At 49.2% G+C, this 15,232-nt stretch overlaps 1 protein-coding gene across 1 annotated transcript in view; it reads left to right on the plus strand.

Annotated features, from left to right (window-relative positions):
• LOC139276947 (MICOS complex subunit mic25a-like) overlaps window positions 1-15,232 on the plus strand; it is a 556,647-nt gene that overhangs the window by 164,422 nt on the left and 376,993 nt on the right. The gene's annotated exons all lie outside the window — the stretch shown is intronic.

Here is a 15,232-nt window from a genome sequence, read left to right on the forward strand (position 1 = left end):
TGCTGCCACTGTCCCTTTTATTTCATGGGCTTCAACTTTGCTGACGAGCCTATTATATGGCACTTTGTCGAACATCTTTTGGAAATCCATGTACACTATGTCAACCGCGTTGCCCTCATTAACCCACTCTGTTACCTCATCAAGTTGGTTAAACTCGATTTGCCTTTAACAAATCCGTGCTTGCTTTCCTTAATTAATCCACACTTGTCCAAGTGACTATTAATTTTGTCCCTGATTATTGTTTCTAAAAGCTTCCCCAGTACCAAGGTTAATCTGAACAGCCCGACCTTGCTTGTCTTTGTTCTCACTGAGCTCTTTTCAACTGCTGAAACTTGACTCCATCACCTGGCTTCCTCTGCAAACAGGACTACCCTGCTCTACTGATTACACTGTTTGTATCAGCTGCTGTGACTGCTATGCTCTGCTATTCAGGAGAGCGCTTGCTTTGGGAGTCTCGTGTCTGGCTGAAAAAGTGTAACATCCCCACTGACACCTGGGAGTCCCTGGCCAAAGATCGCCCGAAGTGGAGGAAGAGCATCCGGGAGGGCGTTGAGCACCTCGAGTCTCATCGCCGAGAGCATGCAGAAATCAAGTGCAGTGGAAAGAGCGTGTGGCAAATCTGTCCCACCCTCCCTTACCCTCAACGACTATCTGTCCCATCTGTGACAGGGACTGTGGCTCTCGTATTGGACTGTTCAGCCACCTAAGGACTCATTTTAAGAGTGGAAGCAAATCTTCCTCGATTCCGAGGGACTGCCTATGATGATGATGCTATTCAGTCACTTCAAGTTTTTAGCTGCTGAATTCTTTTTTCACTGGTTTCCAATCTTGTGGACTTCTCCGGACTGCGTTTCTGCTTTGACTTCCACTGGATTACACCGCTATGCTTCTGCACTGGATTACACTGCTGTGTCTCTAACTCTGCTGCGAAAGGATTTTTAAAATAACTTTTAAACTACGGCTGTCTCTCTGCTGAACATTTAAAATAACGAAAGGGATTGACAAGATAGAGGCAGAGGTTGTTTCTACTGGTCGGGGAGACTAGAACTAGGGGCACAGCCTCAAAATACAGGGGAGCCAATTTAAAACCGAGTTGAGAAGGAACTTCTTCTCCCAGAGGATTGTGAATCTGTGGAATTCTCTGCCCAAGGAAGCAGTTGAGGCTAGCTCATTGAATGTATTCAAATCACAGATAGATAGATTTTTAACCAATAAGGGAATTAAGGGTTATGGGGAGCAGGTGGGTAAGTGGAGCTGAGTCCACGGCCAGATCAGCCATGATCTTTTTGAATGGCGGAGCAAGCTCGAGGGGCTAGATGGCCTACTTCTGTTCCTAATTCTTATGTTCTTATGAACTGGTTATACTGGCTTTTAAGCATTGTTGGCTTCTGGCTAGCAATTGCTGTTTCACTTGCTGTCCGGTGTCTTCACTGTTTTTCAGTTTTGCTAGTTGCTGGCTTGTGGTTTTACATTTTCTCTCTGCTTTGATCTATGGTAACCTCCAACTCCGCCATCATCTTTCTGCACCGCTACCGATTCTTATTCTACAGCAACAACCTCCATCCTCCAACTCTCTACCCTTCATATAGCTTCTGAACTTCATCTGCCTGCTACACCATTCTCTGAATTTGGACAATGGTTTGTCGATGCTCTGTGCCAACTCCATCCTGCTTACGTCGTTTTGTCCCTCCCTGGGGCTTCTGACTTTGATCCTGGTCATCCTACTATTATCTTCAACCTATTCCCTGCTACCAGGAAATATGTATACCATTAATTATTACATAACCAAGCTTATGTAACCTGAGCTTTTCCCTGTGTCCATTCACATGCGCACTTTGGCTGCCGCTCCGGACCGAAGCCATTCACTTCTTTTCCCACTTTTTTTCTCCACCCTTTTCCTTTTCTCTCTATCCCTTCCTGACTGCTCTCTCCTGTCGTTTTGCCTCCTTTCATCTCTCCTCTGTCAGATACTCTGGCTCAGTGGATAGCACACTCGCCTCTGAGTCAGAAAGTTGTGGATTCAAGTCCCACGCCAAGGACTTGAGCACAAAAAAATCTAGGCTGACACTCCAGTGCAATGCTGAGGGAATGCTGCACTGTTGGAAGTGCCATCTTTCGGATGAGACGCTAAAAATGAGGTCTAGTCTGCTCTCTCAAGGGGACGTAAAAGATCCCATGGCACTATTTCGAAGAAGAGCAGGGGAGTTATCCCCGGTGTCTTGGCCAATATTTAACCCTCAATCAATGGAACAAAAAGAGATTATCTGGTCATTATCACATTTCTGTTTGTGGGAGCTTGCTTGTGCGCAAATTGACTGCTGCGTTTCCTACATGACATCTGTGACTCCACCCCAAAAGTACTTCATTGGCTGTAAAGTACTTTGAGGTGGTCGTGAAAGGCGCTATATAAATCCAAGTCTTTTTTCTTTTCTCAAATACTTACCATGATCCTTCATTCCTCTTCGACCTTCCTACAATCCCGCTGCTGTCCTAGGTTTGACTCCCTCCTAGATAAGCCAACAGATTCCCTCTGTGCCTCTCTTGGTATCCTATGAAGGGACCACTGAGGCACTCGTCGCTGCCTCCTTATGAGCAGCAACCCCAACTATCCCATCCCACTCTCTTGATGACCGTCTCGCCCAGCGCACCCGCTGGTGGCTAATCTTGCCAATCTCCTCCCTATCCAGCTCATCCCTCCCAGCGCTGACCCTGTGAATGCTGGCAGTGGGTCAGCCATTACCGACCTTCTCCGCATCTCCCTCCAGAATGTCCGTTGCAAACAAATCCTTTCCCATCTATGAGCTTATCGTGGATGATTGCATCGTGGCCCTGACAGAAACTTGGCTGAGGGAGTAATGACACCGTATCCTTAAATGAAGCCTCCCTGCCTGGCTATACCTTCGACCACTTGTCCTGCCCAGATCACCGTGGTGGCGGTGCAGCTCTCATCACCAAATCACACCTTGGTCTGTCTCCCTATTCCTCCGGTACTTTCTCCTCCTTTGAGGATCTCGCCTTATTCCACCCTTCTCCCCTCATTTACAATTTTTGTTCTCTACCGTCCACCCAAGTATTACCGAGATATCGTCACTGTTTTCCTCCCTCAGCCTCTGCACCGAGCAACTTCTCATCCTCGGTGAATTCAACCTCCATTTCAATTCATCATTCTCTCTCTCCTCTGAGTTCACTAGCCTCCTATCCTCCCTTAATCTTTCCCTCCATGTTAGCTCCCCAACCCATATTCACGGGTTGTCATTGACCTTGCCATCTCTCGTGGCCTCGCTACTTCCATTGTGTCGATCGTAGATAAGGCCATCTCTGACCACTTACTCACATCGCTCTCCACCCACATCACCCTTCCTCCCCCAGCCCCAACCCCACTTCCTTCTGTGTCCGCCCCGGAAAAAAAACTCACAATTCTCTTACAACTGCAGTTACGAAATCCCAACTGTCCAGCCTTTGGTCCTCCATTCACCACGACATTTCTGCAGCTACCGTTCAACCACACCCTTTGATGCCATAGTCCCTACTAAAAGAATTACTCTCTCTCACCCTGGCCATTCCCCTGGCACGGCCTCATCATCACTCGCTTAAGTCCAAGGGACGCAGACTTGAATGGATGTGGCGGACAACTGGTTTAGCCATTCACCGCCAGATTTGGCTGGACCATATTTAGCATTATCGGGCCCTGCTCTCATCTGCAAAAATTGGTCACTATTCCAGAATCATTCTGGAATGCAAAGATAAACCCTGACTTCTGTTCTCTACTGCTAACCGTCTTCTTAAATCCATCTCCCCTGTCTCCCCCACCCTCACCTCCGACAAAAGGTGTGAGGAGCTCATGGATTTATTTGTCTCTAAGATTGAGACCATCTGTTCAGCTGCCTCTGCCATTTCCCATCCTTCCCTTAAACCACTGGGCTAAATCTCCTCAAAGGTTCCACCCCTGCCCTAGCCCTGAACTCGCATTCTTCTGCAGTTTCTCCTCAATCTCCCCTAATGACCTGTCTGCGCTCATCTTGACCATGAGACCCACTTCCTGCTCTCTCGACCCTATTTCCACCAAACTGACTACCCAACATCCTTTTCTGGTTCCTATGTGAGCTGATATTGTTAATGGATCTTTCTCCTCAGGTACTGTCCCTCTCTCCCTCAAGTCTGCCGTCATCATCCCTCTCCTCAAAAAACCAACCCTTGACCCTTCCATCCTTGCAAACTTCCACCTCAACTTCAACCTCCCTTTCCTCTCCAAAGTCCTTTGAATGTGTTGTCTCCTCTCAAATCTGTGCTCATCTGTCCTACAACTCCATGTTTGAATTCCTCCAATCAGGTTTCCATCCCTGCCACAGTACCAAAATGGCTCTCAACAAAGTCACGAATGACATCCTTTGAGACTGTGACAAAGTTAAACTATCCCTCCTCGTCCTTCTTGTCTTGTCTGCAGCCTTTTACACTGTTGACCACTCCATATCTCATCCTCCTCCAATGCCTCTTCACCGTTGGCCAACTGGGTGGGACTGCACTCGCCTGGTTCCATTCTTATCGATCTAATTGTAGCTTTTCTTCCTGCACCCGCATTGTTGCCTTTGGTGTCGCCCAAGGACCTATCCTTGGCCCCTCCTATTTCTCATCTACATGCTGCCTCTTGGTGACATCTTCTGAAAACACAGCGTCAGTTTCCACACGTTCGCTGACGACATTTAATTGGAGGATGGCAAATTTCAGTGAAATGAGAACGGATCTGGCCTGGGTAAATTGGAATCAAAGATTGGCAGGCAAAACTAGTAGAACAATGGGCTGTCTTTAAAGAGGAAATAGTTTGGGTACAGTTGAGGTACATTCCCACAGGGGGAAAGGTAGGGTAACTAAAGTCAGAGCTCCCCGGATGATGAAGGAGATAGAGAGTAAGATGAAGCAGAAAAAGAGCGTGTATGACAGATGTCAGGTGGCGAATACATCTGAGAATCAGACTAAATATAGAAAGTTCAGAGGAGAAGTAAAAAAAAAAATAAGAGGGGCAAAGAGAGGGTATGAGAATAGACTGGCATAAACATAAAGGGGAATCCAAAAGTCTTCTATGGGCATATAAATAGTAAACGGGAAGTAAGAGGAGGTGTGGGGCCAATTAGGGATCAAAAAGGAAACCTATGCATGGAGGCAGAGAGTATGGCTAAGGTTCTAAATGAGTACTTTGCATCTGTCTTCACCAAGGAATAGGATGCTGCCATAGTAAAAGAGGATGTAGAGGAGACACTGGATGGGATAAGAATTGATAAAGACAAGATACTAGAAAGGCTGGCTGTACTTAAAGTAGATAAGTCACCAGGACCGAATGGGATGCATCCTATGATGCTGAGAGAAGTGAAGGAAGAAATCGTGGAGGTACGGGCTATAATCTTCCAATCCTCTTTCGAAACGGGGTTGATGCCAGAGGACTGGACAATTGCAAATGTTACATCCTTGTTCAAAAAAGGGCATAAAGGTTAACCCAGCAACTATAGGTCGGTCAGTTTAACCTCGGTAGTGGGGAGACTTTTCGAAACAATAATCAGGGACAAAATTAACAGTCACTTGGACAAGTGTGGATTAATTAAGGAAAGCAAGCACGGATTTGTTGAAGGCAAATCATGTTTAACTAACTCGATAGAGTTTTTTGATGAGGGTTGATGAGGACAATGCCGTTGATGTAGTGTACATGGATTTCCAAAAGATGTTTGACAAAGTGCTGCATAATGGGCTTGCCAGCAAAGTTGAAGCATAAAAGGGACAGTGGTAGCATGGATACGAAATTGGCTAAGTAACAGGAAACAGAGAATAGTGGTGAACGGTTGTTTTTCGGACTGGAGGAAGGTATACAGTGGTGTTCCCCAGGGGTCGGTACTAGGACCCAGTGCTTCCCGCTAAGCTGCACGGCCGTGCAGTTCCTTCAAGGCTGCCTCGGACCAGGTGTAGTAGGCTGCGTAGTCCCGCTGGAGCGTAATCCATCGCGCAAGGAGCTCTTTATAATTGCGTCCCACAAGCTGGTTCTTTTGATCCGCAGGAGCAGGGTCTGGCGTGACCCTGAGCCCTGAGGTACTTCCTGTGAGCACTGTGATTATCCACACGGCTGTTTGTGTGGCCTTCTGCGCATGCGCGCAGTATCCCAGAGCTGTGCATGCGCATCACCCAACAGTTGCGGCCTTACAGTGTGGCCACATGTTCTTCAGCTCTGTGGGGGAACAGGCTTGGGGGGAGAGAGACTGGGGGAGAGAGAGACTTGGGAGAGGGAGAGAGAGTCTTGGGAGAGAGAGAAAGAGACGGGGTGGGGGGGGGAGAGAGAGAGACTGGGGGGGGTGACGGGGGGGAGAGAGAGAGAGACTGGGGAGAGAGAGAGAGAGAGAGAGAGACTAGGGAGAGAGAGAGAGACTGGGGAGAGAGAGAGAGAGACTGGGGGGAGAGAGAGAGAGAGAGACTGGGGGGAGAGAGAGAGAGAGAGACTGTGGGGGAGAGAGAGACAGGGTGTAGAGAGAGAGAGAGACTGTGGGGGAGAGAGAGGGAAACTGGGAGTGGAGAGACTGTGGGAGAGAAAGACTGGAGAGAGAGAGAAAGACTGGGGGAGAGAGTGAGAGAGAGGGACTGCGGGGGCGGGGGTGGGGGAGAGAGAGAGAGATTGAAGAGAGAAAGACTGGGAGAGAAAGTGAGAGAGAGACTGGGGCGACAGAGCCGAGAGAGACTTGGGGTAGAGAGCGAGCGAGAGACTGGGGGAGAGAGCAAGAGACAGTGAGACTGAGGGAGAGAGAATGAGACTAGGGAGAGTCAGAGAGACTGGAGTGAGAGAGACTGCGGGAGAGAGTGAGAGAGACTGGGGAGAGAGTGAGAGAGACTGGGGAGAGAGTGAGAGAGACTGGGGGAAAGAGACACATGTTACATGGTGGGTGTGCTGGTTGAGGAAGACATCGTTTATTAATGGAAATGATTGAAGTTGAAAATGGATACTTGTCCTTGTTCAGTTGTTCAATTCAGTTGTGAACTAAAGACTTCCGCACTTTATATTTGTTGGTTATTTGGTTGCATTCTGATTGATATTCGAATCACTTGTGTGGACGCATAGTACGTCAGCACCATAGGAAAGCTGCTGTTCCTGCTGCTTGTGCAGCCATTGCTGCTACAGTGACATGAGGGATGGGCTAATACGTTGAAAACTTTAAAATTAATACTAATTGCATGAATAGATATGCCTCGTTCAGATCACCTTGGGTTTTTGGATTGTTTGTTGATGCATAACAGTGTAACTGAGTGACATTTCTGAAGTGTTAGTGCATTATTATGCAGTTCTTTTATATCCCAGTCATTTTGACGTAGTTTAAAAAAAAATGCAGTTTGCACATGATGAACTAAATGCTTTTAATTAATTCTACCATAAACAAACTTGTAGAATGGGCATGTAAATGGCAAATTAATTTCAATATAGGTAAGTGTGAGGTGGTGAATTTTGGTAGGAGGAATCAGGATGCCACATAATCCTCGGAAAATAAGAATCTAAATTGGATAAAGATGCAAAAGGATCTGTGGTATAGATTCACTAATCATTAAAAGTAGCAGCACAAGTTAAAAACAGTCATAAAAATGCAAATAAAGCACTGGGGTTTATTTCGAGAGGAATAGAATTCAAAAGCAGAGAAGTTATGTTAAACCTGTATAGAACCTTGTCTGATTGTCTCATGATTTGAGATGGTGGGGTGGCAATATGGCATTTCTGTGTATATGCTTTTAAGTGGTTGCTGTTGTCGTTTTAAAAGTTGCTGCTGTAAAAGTTGTTTTTGTAAAATTTGTTCACGTACAAAACGATCGTGCTCAAAGGAGTTCATGGCCCGCTCAGTACAAAAAAAATTAGAGGGAACATTGACTAAGATCACTGATCTTTTTGATATATATTAATGACTTTGATGTGGTTGTACCAAAATTCATCACCTCACACTTATCTATTGAAATTAATTTTAAAATTTGCAGATGAGACAAAACTTGGAAGTACAGTGAACAATGAGGAGGAGAGTGATAGACTTCAAGAAAGGCTGGTAAAATGGGCAGACACATGGCAGATGAAATTTAACGGAGAAAAGTGAAAAGTGATACATTTTCGTAGAAAGAATGAGGATATGAAATATAAACTAAAGGGTACAATCCTAAAGGGGGTGCATGAACAGAGAGACCTGGGAGTATATGTGCACAAATCGTTGAAGGTGGCAGGGCAGATTGAGAAAGTGGTTAAAAAAGCATATGGGATCCTGGGCTTCATAAATAGAGGCACAGAGTACAAAAACGTGGAAATTATGATGAACCTGTATAAAAGACTGGTCTCAACTGGAGTATTGTGTCCAATTTAGGAATGATGTGAAGGCCTTAGAGAGGGTGCAGAAAAGATTTATGAGAATGATTCCAGGGATGAGGGACTTCAGTGATGTGGATAGACTGGAGAAGTTGGGGTTGTTCTCCTTAGAGCAGAGAAGGTTGAGGAGATTTGATAGAGTTGTTCAAAATCATGAGGGGTCTGGACAGAGTAGATAGAGAGAAACTGTTCCCATTGGCAGAGGGGTCAAGAACCAGAGGACACAGATTGAAGGTGATTGGCAAAAGAACCAAAGACAACATAAGAAAAAACTTTTTTCCACAGTGAGTGGTCAATCACAGTGACTCAATCACTGCTTTCAAAAGGGAGTTGGATAACATAAGAACATAAGAAATAGGAGCAGGAGTAGGCCATATGGCACCTCGAGCCTGCTCCGCCATTTAATACGATCATGGCTGATCCAATCATGGACAGGACCACTGCCCTGCCCGCTCCCCATAACCCCTTATTCCTTTATCGGTTACGAAACTGTCAATCTCTGCCTTAAATTTATTCAATGATCCAGCTACTCTGAGGCAGCGAATTCCACAGATTTACGACCCTCAGAAGAAATTCCTCCTCATCTCAGTTTTAAATGGGCGGCTCCTTATACTAAGATTATGCCCCCTAGTTCTAGTCTCCCCGATCAGTGGAAACATCCTCTCTGCATCCACCTTGTCAAGCTCCCTCATAATCTTAGACGTTTCGATAAGATCACCTCTCATTCTTCTGAATTCCAATGAGTAGAGGCCCAACCTACTCAACCTTTCCTCATAAGTCAAACCCCTCATCTCCGGAATCAACCTAGTGAACCTTCTCTGAACTGCCTCCAAAGCAAGTATATCCTTTCTTAAATATGGAAACCAAAATTATACGCAGTATTCCAGTTGTGGCCTCACCAATACCCTGTGTAACTGTAGCAAGACTTCCCTGCTTTTATAACTCCATCCCCTTTGTAATAAAGGCCAAGATTCCATTGCCTGATCACTTGCTGTACCTGCATACTAACCTTTTGTTTTTCTTGCACCAGGACCCCCAGGTCCTGCTGTACTGCAGCACTTTGCAATTTTTCTCCATTTAAATAAAAACTTGCTCTTCCATTTTTTTTCTGCCAAAGTGCATAATCTCACACTTTCCAACATTGTACTCCATCTGCCAAATTTCTGCCCACTCACTTAGCCTGTCTATGTCCTTTTGCAGATTTATTGTGTCCTCACACATTGCTTTTCCTCCCATCTTTGTATCGTCAGCAAACTTGGCTTCATTACACTCAGTCCCTTCATCCAAGTCGTTAATATAGATTGTAACTAGTTGGCGTCCCAGCACTGATCCCTGCAGCACCCCACTAGTTACTGGTTGCCAACCCGAGAATGAATCATTTATCCTGACTGCTTTCTGTTAGTTAGCCAATCCTCTATCCATGCTAATATATTACCCCCAACCCAGTGAACTTTTATATTGTGCAATAACCTTTTATGTGGCACCTTGTCAAATGTTTAGTGACCGGTCACCAGTGGTGTCCTGCAGGGATCAGTGCTGGGACTGTTACTCTTTACTATTTTTATTATGATCTGGATGTAAGTGTTGGGGACACAATCTGGAAATCTGATGATATCAAGATCTGTGCGAGTGTTCGAACTGTAGAAGATGCTCGTCTGCTTCAGGCAGGTCTTAATGTGTTGGGAGATCGGGCTCAAGACTGGAAAATGATGTATAACTTAGATAAGTGCAGCATTATGTATGTGGGCAGGGCAAATGCTCAACATTCATAAACCCCCCATGGAAAGGCATTAAAGATGCAGGAGGTGGAAAGCGATTTGGACATTTTAGAGCATACATCCTTAAAGGTACATGAGCAATGCCGTGTAGCGATTGCTTGAGCAAATAGGCTGTTGGGGTGTATCCATAGGACAATTGAGTATACGATGAGGCATACTGTTTTGTCCTTGTGCAAGACCTTAGTCAGGCCGCACTTGAAATACTGTGTCCAGTTTTGATCTCCTCACATGCTGGGTGATATTTAGGCTTTGGAAAGGGTGCAGAGGAGGTCCACTAGACTAATTCCTCATCTCACGCATCTTAGACAAGATAGGCTAAAAGAGTTGTGATTCTATATTTTAGAAAAGTGTAGACAAATTTAAGTTGTATAGGGCTAGATCTAAGTTAGAAGTTAGGATACCTCTGGAAAAAGCTGCTGTCTCACGTGGTGGACGTGGACTCAATGAATTCCTTCAAGAGAGAGCTGGATTTGTTTCTGCCGAGGGTGGCGATTACCTCTTACTAGGTAGGTACTGCAGGGACATCAAGGTCACAGTGATTTCCTGGACTAGTTTTGATCGGGTAACTGGGTCAGAGAGAGGAATTTCCCAAAATTATTTTCCCAAATTGGCCTGGGTTTTTTTAACCTGTTTTTTTACTCTCCCAGAAGATCACATGGTTTTGGGTGGGGTCGAGTGTATATATTGTGATACAAGATAGCGCAATTGTGTGGGACAGGCTCAATGGACCAGATGGTCTTTACCTGTCCGTCATTATTCGTATGTTCATAACATAAGATCATAGCTGATCCTCTACTTGAACTCCACCTTCTGCCCTATCCCTATGTAAGAACATAAGAAATAGGAGCAGGAGTCGGCCATTTGGCCCCTCGAGCTTGCTCCGCCATTCAATAAGATCATGGCTGATCTGATCTTGGGCTCAGCTCCACTTCTCTGCCCGCTCAATATAACCCTTCCTTATCGCTCAAAGATCTGTCTATCTACACCTTAAATATGTTCAATGACTGAGGCTCCACAGATCTCTGGTGCAAAGAATTCCACAGATTTACAAGCCTCTGAGAGAAGAAATTCCTCCTCCTCTCTGTTTTAAATGGACGACTCCTTATTCTGAAACTATGCCCCCTAGTGCTAGATTCATTCTCTCTGCATCTACCTTGTCAAACCCCCTCAGTATCTTATATGTTTCAAAAAGATCACACCTCATTCTTCTAAACCCCAATGAGTATAGGCCCAACCTACTCAACTTTTCCTCATAAGTCAACCCCTTCATCTCAGGAATCAACCCAGTGAACCTTCTCTGAACTGCCTCCAATGCAAATAGATCCTTCCTTAAATACAGAGACCAAAACTGTACGCCTCTCGGCCTCACCAATTCCCTCTGCAGTTGCAGCAGGACTTCTCTGCTTTTATACTCCATCCCCTTTGCAATAAAGGCCAACATTTCATTTGCCTTCCTGATTACTTGCTGTACCTGCATACTAACTTTTTGTGTTTCATTCACAAGGACCTCCAGGTCGCTCTGCACTGCAGCATTTTGTAATTTCTCACCATTTAAATAATAATTTGCTTTTTTATTTTTCCTGCCAAAATGGATAACCTCACGTTTTCCCACATTATACTCCATCTGCCAAATGTTTGCCCACTCATTTAGCCTGCCTATATCCCTTTGAAGATTTGTTGTGTCCTCCTCACAACTTGCATTCCCACCTATCTTTATATCATCAGCAAACTTTACTACGTTACACTCGGTCTCTTCATCCAAGTCATGAATATAAATTGTAAATAGTTGCGGCCCCAGCACCGATTCCTGTGGCACCCCAGTAGTTACCGTTTGCCAACCGGAAAATGACCCATTTATCACGACTCTGTTCTCTCTTAGTTAGCCAATCCGCTATCCATGCTAATGTATTACCCCCAACCCCGTGAGCTTTTATCTTGCGCAGTAATCGTTTATGTGGCACCTTATCGAATGCCTTCTGGAAATCCAAATACACCGCATCCACTGGTTCTCCCTTATCCACCCTGCGCGTTACATCCTCAAAGAACTCCAGCAAATTTGTCAAACATGATTTCCCTTTCATAAAACCATGCTGACTCTGCTTGACTCTATTATGCTTTTCCAAATGTCCTACTACTGCCCTCCTTAATAATGGACTCCAGCATTTTACCAACGACAGATGTTAGGCTAACTGGTCTATAGTTTCCTGCTTTCTGTCTGCTTACTTTTTAAAATAGGGGCGTTATATTTGCGGTTTTCCAATCCGCTGGTACCGCCCCAGAATCCAGGGAATTTTGGTAGATTACAATCAATGCATCTACTATCTCTGCAGCCACATCTTTTCAGATACGAGGATGCAAACCGTCAGGTCCAGGGAACTTGTCAACATTTAGGGCCCAAGTTTCGGCATCTGGTGAAAACGGCGCACCTCCGAGACTTACATGACCTGTCTGGGCTCGAAGGTGCGCGGAATATTCTGCAGCAATTCTCCGGTCCTCTTGGACCGTGGCGTGGTGTGGCGCAGTGTAGTCTCTCTGGGGAGGAGCAAGCCGATCGCAGCCTGCAGGGGGGCGGGGCGGGGCTAGGGATCATGCCTTCTTGGTAGTGCCGGCAGCATTGCGCAGACGGGTTGGAGCATGCGCGTGGCTTGGGGGAGCATGGGTACCCGGGGGGCCGGGGCGTGGGTACCTGGCGGGGGGAGGAGGGAGCGTGACAACAGGGATGGAGCGTGGGTACCGGGGGTGGGGAGCATGGCAACAGGGATGGAGGGGGAGCGTGGCAAAGGATGGAGGGGGGGAAGCATGGCAACCTGGGTGGGGAGGGGGGGAGCATGGCAACCGGGGTGGGGAGGGGGGGCAGTGTGACAACCGGGGTGGGGAGGGGGGGCAGTGTGGCAACTGGGGTGGGGAGGGGGGGAGCGTGGGTACCGGGTGGGGAGGGGGGGAGCGTGGCAAGGGATGGAGGGAGGAGGGTGGCAAGGGTTGGAGGGGGGATCGTGGCAAGGGATGGAGGAGTGGAGGAGCGTGGGTTGCGGGGCACTCAAAATGATCGAAGGACCGGAGGAGGGAGCAGGGGTGCCTCCTTCCAGCCTCCCCCCGCCCCGCCCTCCACACACACACACACCACCACCCCCCCGTTCCACAACCCCCCCCCCGACACCCCCCGCCCCCACACAACCCCCCTCCCCACACAACCCCCCTCCCCACACAACCCCCCTCCCCACACAACCCCCCTCCCCACACAACCCCCCTCCCCACATAACCCCCCTCCCCACACAACCCCCCTCCCCACATAACCCCCCTCCCCACATAACCCCCCTCCACACAACCGCCCTCCCTCCACACACTTCCCACCCGCCCTCCACACACTCCCCCCCCCCCACATACTCCCCCCCCCACATACTCCCTCCCCCCCACACACTCCCCCCCACACACTCCCCCCCGACACACACCCCCTCCACACACCCCAACCCCACACCCTCCCCCCTCCACCCCCCCTCCACACAAACCCCCCTCCTCCACACCCCCTCCACACAAACTCCCCCCCCTCCACACAAAACCCCCTCCTCCACACCCCCCTCCACACAAACTCCCCCCTCCACACAAACCCACCTCCTCCACACCCCCCTCCTCCACACAAACCCCCCTCCTCCACACAAACCCCCCTCCTCCACACCCCGTCTCCTCCACACCCCCCCCTCCTCCACACACCCCCCTCCTCCACACACCCCCCTCCTCCACACTCCCCCTCCACCACATCCCCCCTCCTCCACACACCCCCTCCACACACCCACCCCTCCCCACCCACCTCCCTCCACACACAACCACCCCTCCACACACAACCCCCCCTCCACACAAAACCCCCCCTCCACACAAATCCCCCCCTCCACACAAAAACCCCCTCCACACAAAACCCCCCCTCCGCACAAAACCCCCCCTCCGCACACACATCCCCCCCCTCCGCACACACATCCCCCCCTCCGCACACACATCCCCCCCCTCCGCACACACATCCCCCCCTCCGCACACACATCCCCCCCTCCGCACACACATCCCCCCCTCCGCACACACATCCCCCCCTCCGCACACACATCCCCCCCCTCCGCACACACATCCCCCCCTCCGCACACACATCCCCCCCCTCCGCACACACATCCCCCCCCTCCGCACACACATCCCCCCCCTCCGCACACACATCCCCCCCTCCGCACACACATCCCCCCCTCCGCACACACATCCCCCCCTCCGCACACACATTCCCCCCTCCGCACACACAACCCCCCGTTCGCACAACCCCCCCGTTCGCACAACACCCCCCTCTGCACAACCCTCCCTCCGCACAAACCCCCCCTTCCGCACAAACCCCCCTCCGCACAAACCCCCCTCCGCACAACCCCCCCCATCCGCACAATCCCCCCTCCACAACAGCCCCCCTCCACACCAGCCCCCTCCACACCACACAACCCCCCCAAACCACACACACACCGCTCCCCTTCCACACAACCCCCCCTCCACAAACACATTCCCCCCTCCACACACCGCCCCCCACACACACCGCCCCCCCTCCCTCACACACACCGCACCCTCTCCACACACACCCCCCTTCTCACACACACACACACCCCCCTTACACACACACACACACACACACACACACACACAGACCCCTCACACACACACACCCCTCACACACACACACCCCTCACACACACACACCCCTCACACACACACACCCTCACACACACACACCCCTCACACACACACACCCCTCCACACACACACACCCCTCCACACACACACACCCCCCTCCGCACACACACACCCCCCTCCGCACACACACACCCCCCTCCGCACACGCGCACATCCCCCTCCCCACACGCTCACCCCCCTCCACACACGCACACACACACACACACCCCCCTCCGCACACACACACCCCCCTCCCCACACGCGCACCCCCCTCCCCACACGCGCACCCCCCTCCCCACACGCGCACCCCCCTCCACACACGCTCACCCCCCTCCCCACACACACACACACACACACACACCCCTCCACACACACACACACACACACACACCCCCCTCCACAC

This window comes from Pristiophorus japonicus, chromosome 12 (genome assembly GCF_044704955.1).
Source record: "Pristiophorus japonicus isolate sPriJap1 chromosome 12, sPriJap1.hap1, whole genome shotgun sequence".
NCBI lineage: Eukaryota > Metazoa > Chordata > Chondrichthyes > Pristiophoridae > Pristiophorus > Pristiophorus japonicus.